A 13,315-nucleotide genomic window follows, 5' to 3' on the forward strand; every position below is an offset into this window, starting at 1 on the left:
CCCGGGATCGAATCCCACATCGGGCTCCCAGTACATGGAGCCTGCTTCTCCCTCTGCCTGTGTCTCTGCCTCTGTCTCTCTCTCTCTCTGTGACTATCATAAATCAATAAAAATTAAAAATAAATAAATAAATAAAAATACACCTTTTACCAAGGAGGAAAATGACTCTTTAAGATATTGTGGATTGCAGAAAGTCTCACAGTTGTTTGGCAAAGCTGTGTGAGTCCAGGGCTCAGGGCTCTTTCTTCTAAAGGTTTTTTATTTTTAAGTAATCTCTACACCCAAAATGGGGCTCAAACTCACAACCCTAAGATAAAGAGCCACATGTTCCACCAACTGAGCCAGCCAGGCACCCCAAGGCTCCTTCTTCTATACCATAATGGTTCCCATAGCGTTGCATCAAAAGCTACCAGCATGATGTATTGAAGGAGCATAGAAATTTTACAGAGGCTGGATTTAATATTGTCTCTACCACTTAATGTGTGGCCTTAAGCAAATTATTTAGCTTCTCTGGACCTCTTTCCACTATCTATAAAATGAAGGTCATGGTGATAAAAACTGTTTCACAGGGAAATAGTTGTGAGAAGTATATAACATATGTGAAAGCACCTAGGCAACTCTAAAATACTGGCCGTTTACTTAACGTAATGTATTTAAAATTCATCTCTGTTGTAGCATGTGTCAGAATTTCCTTCCTTTTTAAGGCTGATTAATATTCCATTGTATGTATATGCCACATTTTGTTTATCCATTCATCCTTGATGAAATCCCAAGTGGTTTGCTTCCACTTTTTGGTCCCTGTGTTTTGGTTGTTTGTACATGGGTGTACAAATATCTGTCCAGTCCCTGCTTTCACTTCTTTTGGGCATATACTTAGAAGTGGAATTGGTAGATCATATAACTTAATTTTTTGAGTTAAAAATTTTTTTTGCCATACCGTTTTTAGGTTTAGCATTTTGAGCCTTCCTTAGAATGTTTCCTAAGTACATCTTCATTTGTCCCTTCCATAAAAGTTAAGATGTTATCCTTAACCTTAAAAGATGTTTTGCTTTTTTTTTTTTTTTTTTTTTTTTTTGTAGGTACACTCTGATGCTTTGAATGAGGGTGGTACAGGGAGTCTCTTTTCTCAGAGTTAGTATTCTCTTGGCTGAGGGTGAAAAAGTGGTATGCTCAACAAGTCTGCATTCCACTCAGTGATAATGAGTGCTGTCTTATGCTCCTGTGTTTTTTTCTAAGAGCTTGTGTTGTACATCCATGACACTATTAACTTTGGGTGGTTTAGAAAACAAGAGACTGGGGCATCTGGGTGGCTCAGTGGTGGAGCATCTGCCTTTGGCTCAGGTCATCATCCTGGGTCCTGGGATTGAGTCCCTCATCAGGCTCCCTGCAGGGAGCCTGCTTCTCCCTCTGCCTATGTCTCTGCCTCTCTGTGTGTCTCTCATGAATAAATAAATAAAATCTTTTAAAAAAAGAATATTTGGTTAACCAATTAAAAAAAAAAAGAAAGAAAACAAGAGACTGTGTCCAAAGATTGGACCCATGGGTCTCCCAGGGATACTATGAGATGGTTAACTATTGACCACCAAATTTATTACCAGGGATAGAGTAGATAAAGGCTTAGAAGTAAAACTGTGATAGAGCTCAACATTTACTTCTGTCGTTATAAAGATTATTTGTGCTGATCCCATCCCTGGAAAAGATTTCTAAGGCCGAGTAAATGAAGTCTTAGCTACTTCTGTAGTATATTCTTTGATAACCATGGGAAAGGTTTGGGTTGCATGTGAAGTTTTCAGACATCTAACAACTGAGAGGGCCTCAAGCTAGTTTGGTAGTTGGTGACAGCTACAAGTTATGTCTTTGGGATCTTCTGGAATACAATACATCTAATGGCAACCCTAACATAATATCTTAGCAGGTGAAAAGCAGCAGAAAGGCTACAGACTTTAATGTTCTTTGGAGTTTAGATTGTGACAGTGAAAATTAAAAGTGCTTCCACATGCTCAGAGGCCTAAATTTGCTCAAGTGTCAGTCTGTTTGCTTTTCACTTGTCTTTCATGGCTTAGTCATGCCAGTTCTTTAATTGTCAAAGTTATTTGTGTTTAAACAATTTGTCTCTCTCTTCCTGTTTGATTCTTCAAAGAGATTCTTAAAACGCAGCTACTTAGGAACTGCTGTTTTTAAAATTGAAGTATAGTTGACATTCAATGTTATATCAGTTTCAGGTATACAACATAATGATTGAACAATTCTATTCATTGTGCAGTGCTCACGATAATAAGTGTAGTTCCATATGTAGTTACTACAGTCTTATTGATTATATTCCCTATGCCGTACTTTTCATGTTTATTTATTTTATGACTAGACATTGGTACCTCTTAATCTCCTTCACCTATAACATCCATCTTCCTACTCCCACCGATCTGACAACTACCAGTTTGTTCTCTGTATTTATTAGTCTGTTTTTGTTTGCTTGTTGTTTTAGTTTTTAGATTTCATACGTGAGTGAAATCATATGGTATTTGTCTTTTTCTGTTTGACTTATTTCCCTTAGCATAATACCCTCTTGGTTCATCTATGTCTGACTTATTTCCCTTAGCATAATACCCTCTTGGTTCATCTATGTTGTGAATGGCAAGATCTCATTGTTTTTTATGGCTGAGTAATATTCCATTGTGTGTAAGAGTGTGTGTATATACCAGAAATGTATCCATTTATCTCTTGATGGACACTTGGTTGCCTCTATATCTTGACCAATGTAAATAATGCTGCAGTAAACATAGGGGAGTGTGTATCTTTTCAAATTAATGTTTTTGAGAAACTGCTATTTTTTTTTAAGTAACCTCCATGCTCAATGTGGGGCTTGAACTCATGACCCTGAGATTGAGAGCTACCCACTGAGCCAGCCAGGTGCCCTGAAACTGCCATTTTTTTATTGGAACACCTAATGTAGTTAATGTACAGGGCCCTATATTTGTTCCTTCCCATAGACAGGATGTTCCTTTGTTTTGCCACAGGAAAATAAAATATTATTGCTCCACCTTTAAAATTCTACTTTGTATAATTGTTGCTTAAGCTGCCTTCACAGATCAACTGGTCCACAAAGGAAAAATACTCTGAGGGGCCAGATGCAGAACTGTAAGGAAAGCATTTGGGAAGTTTTGCTTGAAAGTTTTGCTTGAGAAGTCTTCTATGCTATGGCTTCTCCGCCTTTTGGCTAAGATCAAGTGTTGAAGTCTTCTATGCTAAAGATTTCCTGCCACCACTTAGGAGGTTACCCCAGTGAGTTCCTATATTTTAGGAAGATGTCTGCTGATTGTTAACCTAATTACTCAAAAGAGAAATCGAAAAATGTTAGACTAAAATCTGACCTTCATCTAACCGAACAACTTTCAAGGTAAGTAATTTGAAGCCCTTAAAGAATCTATTCAAGTTAACATCTTGATGCTTTTCCCTTAATTAGCATTTTATTAGCACAAAGGTTCACAGTCCTGTTTTCTGGTTGCTCACAAAAATAGTGGCTGAGTCACTGCAAATAGGTTTTTCTCCTATTGTGTAATTTTAAAGTGGATAAAGTTTAGTTTTTCTTTGACAATGACTTTTATCCATTAGGCCTCCAGGGCTGACAAGAATGACCTTTTGAGATATTGCTGTGGTTAGTGACAAGGTTGGGATTTGGAATAAGAATTTAATGCATTTCTGGGATGCCTGGGTAGCTTAGTGGTTGAGCATCTGCCTCTGGCTCAGGGCGTGATCCCAGAGTTCTGGGATCGAATCCCACATCAGGCTCCCCTTGAGGAGCTTGCTTTTCTCTCTGCCTATGTCTCTGCTTCTCTCTCTGTGTCTCTCATTAATAAATAAATAAATAAAATCTTAAAAAGAAAAGAATTTAGTGCATCTCTTTGTAAGTCTTTTCATTGTTCACCTTGTGAGTTTGTCTCTTGTCTCTCTCTTTGCTCCATGATCTTTTTGTTTCAGTGCTGAAGTAGTCCTCCCCCTACTTCCTGCTTATGTGCTTATGTAGCTGTTTTCCTTTACCCTAAAAAAATATTCCCTCAAAAAAAAAAAAAAAAAAAAAAGAGGAGGAGGAGGAGGAGGAGGAGGAAAGCTTTAAATGTACACTGTGTTAGGGAGCCTGGGGAACAAGAATAGCTCTCAGCAGCCTCTAGAGGGGTTCATTGAGCATAGCACCCTTTGGAGCAGGCTGCATATAGAGTTCTGCTTGTCATGGAGAAAAAGCCCTCAGGCGGTAATCAGGGAGAGCACATTCACTATTGATGGCCAGAATTAGGGTTGGAAAGGGAATGTGAGGTCGCAGCCAGGCAGAGTCCCTCCAAATCCTCTTGCCCATGAAGCTGTTTGGGCTACAGAATTTGCCTCTTAGTCACAGTTCTTTTATCAGAATGGATATTGATAAGTTGAAGGGAGGAACAGTTTGATACCAGGCACTTCAGCTGAAGGATGCAACATAGTCTAGTGAAAAGTAAATATGGACCAAAGTAGTCAAATGATAGGTGCAGAGGGATTGGGCTGATGATTCTTGAATAGCAAGAAGTACATTAAAATAAGCTTCTAGTTCAGTTGTCTACTCAAAAGTGGCAAGACAGGCAGGCTCAGGTTATCCCCTGGGTTAGAATTTATCAGTAATGACCTTTCTTCCCTTAATCAGACCCTGCTGATCTCCCATTACAGAGAATGAAAAAGCATTCTGGAGATTAAAACAAAGCACCAAAATGAGGCTGTTATAATATTGTTTCCCCAGTGACTGGGAGCATTACATATTATTCTAATAGTTGCTGTTCTCTAGTCTCTTAAAACTATAGCTAGAAATAAAAAACCAAACACTGAATCCCATGTGGTTAATCATCTGTTTTGCCCTAACTTGGTTTATGCTGCAAAGTGAGGTTTTGCATTAGGTCATAGCTGGGTTTGGTGAACTGCAGTGCAATAAAGTAGTCTTGTTTGAAGAGATACAGATATTCGTAATGAAATATTAAGATTTTTAGTTGGGGCTGCTGTGATTTTAGGTGAGTGGGACTTTATTTTTTTATTTATTTTCATTTTTTAAAAAAGATTTTATTTATTCATGAGAGACACAGAGAAAGAGAGGCAGAGACACAGGCAGAGGGAGAAGCAGGCTCCCTGTGGGGAGCCCAATGCAGGACTTGATCCCAGAACCCTGGGATCGCGACCTGAGCCAAAGGCAGCCACTCAAACATTGGACCACCCAGGTGCCCTGAGAGTGACTTAAATATATAAAACCCCCTCCTTCCCTCAATCTGAAACTCCCTTGGTGTCTTTTTCCACTTTGCTTTTTAAATTTTTAAAATTTGTTATTATTATAATTTTTTAAAGTTTTATTTATTGTAGAGAGAGCACAAGAGAATATGAAAGGGGGTGGGCAGGAGAGGGAGAGAATCTAGAGCAGACTCCTTGGTGATCATGGAGCCATGCAGGGCTGATCTCATGACCCTGGCACCCCTCACTTAATTTTTTTTAAAGAAAATTGCAAGAAAATATGCATAACATAAAATTTATCATTTTAACCATTTTTAAGTCTACAGTTCTGTGGCATTAAGTACATCCACATTGTGCAACCATCATCACAATTTTTTCATATTCTTCAGCTGAAACTGCAACAGTAACTCCTTGTTCCCTTCTCTTCTAGCCCCTGGCAGTCTCTACTCTACTTTGTGTATTTGTGCATTTGACTACTCTAGGAACTTTACAAGAAGAATTAAACAGTATTCATCCTTTCGTGACTGGCTTATTTTACTTAATATACTCAAGGTTCTTCCATGTGGTATCATGTATCAGAATTTCTTTCCCTTTTTTTTAAATTTTATTTTTATTTTTTAAAGATTTTATTTATTCATGAGAGACACAGAGAGGCAGAGACATAAAGGGAGAATCAGGTTCCTCACAGGGAGCCCGATATGGAACTTGATCCTGGGACCCCAGGATCACACCCTGAGCGGAAGGCAGACTCAGAAACCGCTAAGCCACCCAGGCATCCCTCCTTTTTTTTGAGTGATTGCAACACCCAGCATGGGGCTTGAATTTACAACTCCAAGATCAGGAGTTCCATGTTCCACTGACTGAGCCAGCCAGGTGCCCCTCCTCTCTCTCCCCCCTCCCTCTGTTTTTTTTTTTTTTTTTTAATTTTATTTATGCATGAGAGACCTAGAGAGAGAGAGAGGCAGAGACACAGTTAGAAGGTGAACCAGGCTCCACGTGGGGAGCCTGACATGGGACTCAATCCCGGGTCTCCAGGATCAGGCCCTGGGCTGAAGGCGGCACTAAACTGCTGAGCCACCCGGGCTGCCCTCTCTCTTGTTTTTTAAGACTTTTAAAATATATCCAGTATTCCATTGGATGTATACCAGATTTTATTTATCCATTGATGGGCCTTTGCATTGCTTCCACTTTCTGGCTATTGTGAATAATGCTTCTATGAATATAGATGTTCAGATCTTTGAGAATCTTTTTCTTCTTTTTGGATATATACCCAGAAGTAGAATTGCTGAATTATATGGTAATTTTATTTTTAATTTTTTTGGAGAATCACCATACCCTTTCCCATAGAAGCTGCACCATTTTATATTTCCATCAGTGTTTCACAAGGGTTCCAATTTCTCTATACCCTGGCTGACACATGTTATTTTCTATTTTTTGATAATAGCTACCCTAATGGATATGAAGTGGTATTGAATTGCAGTTTTGACTTGCATTTCCCTAATGACTAATAGTATTGGTTATTTTTTCATGTGCTTATTGGCTATTTGTCTATCTTTGGAGAAATGTCTATTCCTGTCCTTCGCCAATTTTTTTTTTAAGTTAGGTTGTTTGGCTTTTTTGTTGTTGAGTTTTAGGAATTCTTTTACATTTGGATGCTAATTTCTTATGAAATACATAGTGCAAATACTTTTTCCCGTGGATTGCCTTTTCATTCTGTTGATTGTGTCCTTTGATGCACAAAATGTTTAATTTTGATGAAGTCCAGTTTATCTACTTTTTCTTTTGTTGACCATGCTTTTGGTGTCATATTTAAGTATCATTGCCAATTCAAGTCCTGCAGCTTTCCCATGTTTCCTTCTAAGAGTTTTATAGTTTTAGCTCTTACATTTAGGTCTTTGATACATTTTTTTTTTAATTTTTAAAAATTTTTATTTATTTATGATAGTCACAGAGACAGAGAGAGAGAGAGAGGCAGAGACATAGGCAGAGGGAGAAGCAGGCTCCATGCACCGGGAGCCTGATGTGGGATTCGATCCTGGGTCTCCAGGATCGTGCCCTGGGCCAAAGGCAGGCGCCAAATCGCTGCGCCGCCCAGGGATCCCAGGTCTTTGATACATTTGAGGGAAGTTTTATATATGGTGTAAGGAAAGGGTCCAGTTACATTTTTTTGTATGTGGATATCCCAGCACCCACTTTGCTTTTTTGAGATAATCACAGTTCTGATTTCTTAATTGAAATCAGGCTGAAGGGCAGCCCTGGTGGCTCAGTGGTTTAGTGCTGCCTTCAGTCCGGGGCCTGATCCTGGAGACCTGGGATCAAGTTCCGCGTCTGGCTCCCTGCATGGAGTCTGCTTCTCCTTCTGACTGTGTCTCTGCCTCTCTCTCTCTCTCTCTCTCTCTCTCTGTCTTTCATGAATAAATAAATAAAGTCTTTTAAAAAAAATGAAATCAGGCTGAATTAACCTGATAAGTATAGAAATTGACACTCCACATTTTTTCCGTATGTCCCTATTCTGTTTTGGTTTTTAGGTTTGTTTATTCCTCTGCTTGTTTAAGAGATGGCATAACAGGGGCCCGGGTGGCCCAGCGGTTTAGCACCGCCTTCAGCCCAGGGCATGATTCTGGAGACCTGGAATCGAGTCCCACATCAGGCTCCCTGCATGGAGCCTGCTTCTCCCTCTGCCTGTGTCTCTTCCTCTCTCTCCCTGTGTCTCTCATGAATAAATAAATGAAATCTTAAAAAGAGAGAGAGAGAGAGAGGGCATAACATAGTGGTTAAGAGCAGGGACTCTATAGAGTTCTGTAGTCTGAGTTTAACAACCACTTATTTTGACAAATTCTTTAACCTCTTAGTGCTTTGAGTTTCCTCATGGAACCTGGGTCATTACTGAGATTATTAAATGACAATATATGTGGAATGGTTGGACACTATTGGAATAGTGTAAATGTATGTAAATATTCCTTATCATCTTTTTTTTTAATTTTTTCTTAATGTGCAAATCTGGAGGTTATACCAGCCTTGGTTCTGATGATCTGCATGGGACATCATTCTAGAAAGCAACTCCTTTCCATATCCAACTTTATTAGTTCCCTTGGCTCTACTCTTGTGGACCTAGAGGGGACCAGAAATACAGAATGATATTATTTACAACCTGACATAAAAGGTAACACTGAAACTTAGGCTGTCAACCTGCATCTTGGCATTATTGTTGGGAAAATAGTTTAGATGGAGAGAGTTTATGTTTTCCATCACTTCCAGCCCTTTGAGAAGATGTCTGACAATGGCTTTATTATTTTATTACTCTGCCTTCTTGACATTATTTTGGTAAAAGAGAATGTGCCCCAAAGGAATATGCATATAACTGAAAAGATACTAATCAATATGTTCTTATCTCTGATTGGAGGGATTATAGGCATTTTTAATTTTTTTCTTACATTTTAAATTTATTAAAAACATTTGGCTGTGGGCAGCCTGGGTGGCTCAGCGATTTAGCACCGCCTTCAGCCCAGGGCCTGATCCTAGAGACCGGGGATTGAGTCCCACATCGGGCGCCCTGCATGGAGCCTGCTTCTCCCTCTGCCTGTGTCTCTGCCTTTCTATCTCTCTCTCTGTGTCTGTCATGAATAAATAAATAAAATCCTAAAAAAAAAAATTTGGCTGTGGATTTTTTTTAAATGCCCTTTATTTGACTGAAAAAGTTCTATTCCATTCCTAGTTTTTTGTGTTTTTTTATTATGAAAAGATGTTGGGTTTTGTCAAATGCTTTTTCTGTGTCTATTGGGATGATTATGTAGTTTTTGTTTCTTATTCCATTGATACGGTTATATTACAGTAAGCCACATTTGGTTATGATGTATAAATCTTTTCATATTTTGCTGGTTTCAGATTGTTAGTATTTTGCTGAAGATTTTTGGGTCCAGATATTGCTCTGTAGTTTCTTTTTTTTTTTCTTGTGGTCTTTGTCTGGTTTTGATATCAGGATATTGGTAGCCTCATAGAATGAGTTAGGGAGGTGGTCTCTTCTATTCAGTTCTTTGGGAAGACTAGAGGGTTGGTATTAATTCTTTAAATCTTTAATATAGTTTAATAGTGAAGCCATCAGAGACTGGGCTTGTTTTCACAGGTAGCTTTTTTAAATAGTAATTAAAGGGGTGCCTGTATGGCTTAGTCAGTTAGGTATTCCAACTCTTGATTTCAGCTCAGGTCATCATCTCAGGGTCGTGAGATCAAGCACTGCCTCAGGCTCTCTGCTGGGTGTGGAACCTGCTTAAGATTCTCTATCTGCCTCCTTCCTCTGCCCCTTCCTCGAATTCTCTCTCAAAACAAACAAACAAACAAACAAACAAACAAACAAAAACCCAAAGGTAATTAAATCTCTTTGCTTGCTATGTAAGTATGTTCAGATTGTCTGTTTCTTCTTGAGTCAGTTTCAGTAATTTGTGTCTTCCTGGGAATTTGTCCATTTCATCTAAGCTATTTATTGGCATACGGTTGTTTATAGTGGTACTTTATAATCCTTTTGTATATCTGTAAGGTCAGTAGTAAAATTCTTTCTTTCATTTCTGATTCTGGTAATTTGACTCTCCTCTTCAACAAATCTCTTTTGTTGGTCTCACTAAAAAGGTTGGTCAGTTTTTTCGATCTTTTCAAAGAACCAGCTTTTGGTTTTACTGCTTTTCTTTTTTGTTTTTCTGTTCCTTATTTCATTAATTTACACTCTTTATTATTTTCTTCCTTCTGCTTGTCTGAGGCTTAGTTTGCTTTTCTGTAGAAAAAACCCTTAATGTGTTTTTTAAATTATAGCTGGCACACAATGTTACTTCAGTTTCAGGTGTACAACATAATGATTGACGAGTCTATATAATATGTTCAATAAATTTTACATGATAGAAATAATACAGGGTATATTCTCTGACCACAGTAGAATGAAATTAAAAATCAACAACAGAGAGAAATTTGGTTAGAGAACATACTTTTTATTATTTCTGTCACTTAAAATTTACTGAGGTTTGTTTTATGGCCCAGCATATGATCTGTCCTATAGAACATTCCATATATACTTGAGGAAAATGTCTCTTCTGCTGTTGTTGAGTGTACTGTTTTCTAGAGGTCTGTTAGGTTTAACTGATTTATAGTGGTGGTCAAGTTTTCTATTTCTTTCTTCTTTCCTCCCTCCCTCCCTCCCTCCCTCCCTCCCTCCCTCCCTCCCTCCCTTCCCTCCCTCCCTTCCCTTCCCTTCCCTTCCCTTCCCTTCCCTTCCCTTCCTTCTTTCTTTTTCTTTTCTTTCTTTCTTCTTTTTTTTTTTTGAGTAATTTTTACACCTAGCATGGGGCTCAAACTCATGACCCCAAGATCAAGAGTCATATACTCTACTGACTGACCCAGCCAGGTGCCCATCAAGTTTTCTTTTTCTTTGTTGATCTTCCGCCTGGTTGTTCTGTCCATGATTAAAGAATGGGTATTAAAATCTCCTTTTTTTTTTTTTTTTTTTTTTTTTTTTACAACTAACATACTTTATTTACTTCATTGAAAGCTTAGTGGTACATACAAGGTTTAATAAAGTTGACCTCAGTTTTGTTCACACTGACTCTGGTGAGTTGTATTTGGGTTTTCTCTGCTTGAGACTACTCATTTGCTGCTATTGCTATTGGTTTGTTTTCTTTCAGGATCAAGGTGGGTACTTTCATATAAAATCTTATTTTGAATTCCTTCTCTGGCAGTTCTTTCCTGGACTCTTAGCTTTGCATAATTATGCATACCTACAATGGAACTAGCATACTAAAGTCAACAAGATAAATCCTCCTATTCCAACATCACATGATCTTCTCATTCTACTAGTTAACAAAAAATGTCCAAGGTCAGCCACAGGAGAGCCTAATGAAACATACAATATTGAATCCCATGCACAGGGAATGTTACTGTGCATCTAAAATTCCTAGGAGCTTAAAGGGCTTCCCCTTGGTGGTTTCACCATGCTCCAGTGTTGCAGCCATGGGCTCCAGAGCCCAGTTTTTATTTTTGTATTGTCTCTGCCTTCATTTCTGTCATGATGTATCTTTTTTTCACTCTTTTACTTTCTTTTTTTCTTTCTTTTTTTTTTTAACTTTTTTACTTTCAACCTATTTGTATCTTTGAGTCTAAAATATGTCTCTGGTGAGGGGATCCATGGGTGGCGCAGTGGTTTGGCGCCTGCCTTTGGCCCAGGGCGCGATCCTGGAGACCCGGGATCAAATCCCACGTCGGGCTCCCGGTGCATGGAGCCTGCTTCTCCCTCTGCCTGTGTCTCTGCCTCTCTCTCTCTGTGTGTGTGACTATCATAAATAAAGAAAAAAATAAAATAAAATATGTCTCTGGTGGATGGCATATAGTTGGATCTTGGTTACTTTATCTAGTCTGCCTTTTGATTAGGTTATTTATTCCATTCACATTTAATGTTGATATAACTGAACTCATGTCTGCCATTTGCTATTATGTGTCTCATGTCTTTTGTATCCCTCAGTACCTTCTTAACTGCTTTCTTATGCAAAAGTGAATATTTTCCAGTGTAACACTTTGATTTAATGGTTTTTTTCACTTTTTTTTTTTTTTTTTTTTTAGTTATTTGATTAGTGGTTGCTGTAGGGCTTGCCGTATACATCTTAACTTACTGGAATCAGAAACTTTAGATTTATACCAACTTAATTCCAGTGAGATACAGAAATATCACTCTTATGTAGCTTTAAATAACATACACATGCAACATTCACTATAATAAACTTTATTTGCCAACATGTATACTGGAAAGAAGAATCTCATGTATTTCCTGAGAAAGTAAGGATGCCTTAGAAATAGGGCCCTTGAGGCACCAGGGTGGCTCAATGGTTGAGTATTTGCCTTTGGCTCAGGTGGTGATCCTGGGGCTCTGGGGTCGCAGGCTCCTTGCAGGGAGCCTGTTTCTCCCTCTGTCTATGTCTCTGTCTCTCTCTCTGTGTCTTTCATGAATAAATAAATAAAATCTTAAAAAAAAAAACGAAAGAAATAGGGCCCTAATTTTGTTCACTTTATCATGTCTGGAGCTAAGACTAGGTAAAAGTGGGGTAAAAATGTATTTAGAGTTTAGATACATTTTGTGAGAGATTTTCTCACATGTAGGTGTTAAACACAGCATTCTAGATCCTGCTCCATTCTTTGGTGAGCTACTAGCCTACAGCTCAAAATGTATAGAGAGCTCATTGGCTCCTGATGCTTGCATGATAAGCTTTGTAACAAAGAAAGAGTACAGTACAGAAGTAACAACACTAGTTGGTAAACACTTGTTTTGGAGGTATATAATTTTAAGAGAAGTACTTTGATGTGGAATGGATGAAGGAGTTGTTAAGTGTGTTCATTTATGTCTGGAGTCAGTGTTGGTTTATGGAAAATATTCTTGTCCTGTGCCCCATCTTTTGCATCTCATTTTCTCCCACCAATGTAGGGGCTGCTGACTGTGGCCTATTTTTGTTGGCTCAGATAAGGGACTATTTCTGGAATATGTCTCCTAAGAGAAAAGGAGTCAACCTTGAGCTCAGCCCTCCATCCTGAATCAAGCTGCTAGAGTATAAAATAGAAGGACCTGCTTAGTGGGTTCCAGGTACATGCTCTGAGAGTGTTAGTTGAGGCCTTCCAGATGTGGGCTCTTATCTTTTGTAAAGGCTGCTTTTTTTTTTTTTTTTTTTTTAAGATTTTATTTATTTATTCTTGAGACAGAGAGAGGCAGAGACACAGGCAGAGGGAGAAGCAGGCTCCACGCAGGGAGCCCGACATGGGACTAGGATCACGCCCTGGGCTGAAGGCAGCACTGAACTGCTGAGCCACTCGGGCTGCCCAAAGGCTAAGTTTTTATAGGATTGTGAATAGCCAACTTGAGGAACCTTATATGGTGAGTTAGTTGGAAAAGATCTTGTACATATATCTGGTGACCTTACTTTGAATATTGTTTTGGAAAACAATTAGTCTTTTTGCTTGTTAATTACATTGATATTTTTCTTCCTTAATGAATTATGTCAAGTACTTGAACATTTTGGAGGTGGTTTGGAGGGACAGTCTTTGTGACGGAACCAGT

General features: G+C 38.6%; 1 protein-coding gene and 1 pseudogene across 2 annotated transcripts in view; one reads left to right on the forward strand and one right to left on the reverse strand.

The window, feature by feature from the left end:
* The window catches only part of ARMH3 (armadillo like helical domain containing 3), a 185,800-nt gene that overhangs the window by 101,323 nt on the left and 71,162 nt on the right, over positions 1 to 13,315 (forward strand). The gene's annotated exons all lie outside the window — the stretch shown is intronic.
* On the reverse strand, positions 10,786 to 11,228 carry LOC121484127 (annotated as a pseudogene).

This window comes from Vulpes lagopus, chromosome 2 (genome assembly GCF_018345385.1).
Source record: "Vulpes lagopus strain Blue_001 chromosome 2, ASM1834538v1, whole genome shotgun sequence".
Classification (NCBI taxonomy): domain Eukaryota; kingdom Metazoa; phylum Chordata; class Mammalia; order Carnivora; family Canidae; genus Vulpes; species Vulpes lagopus.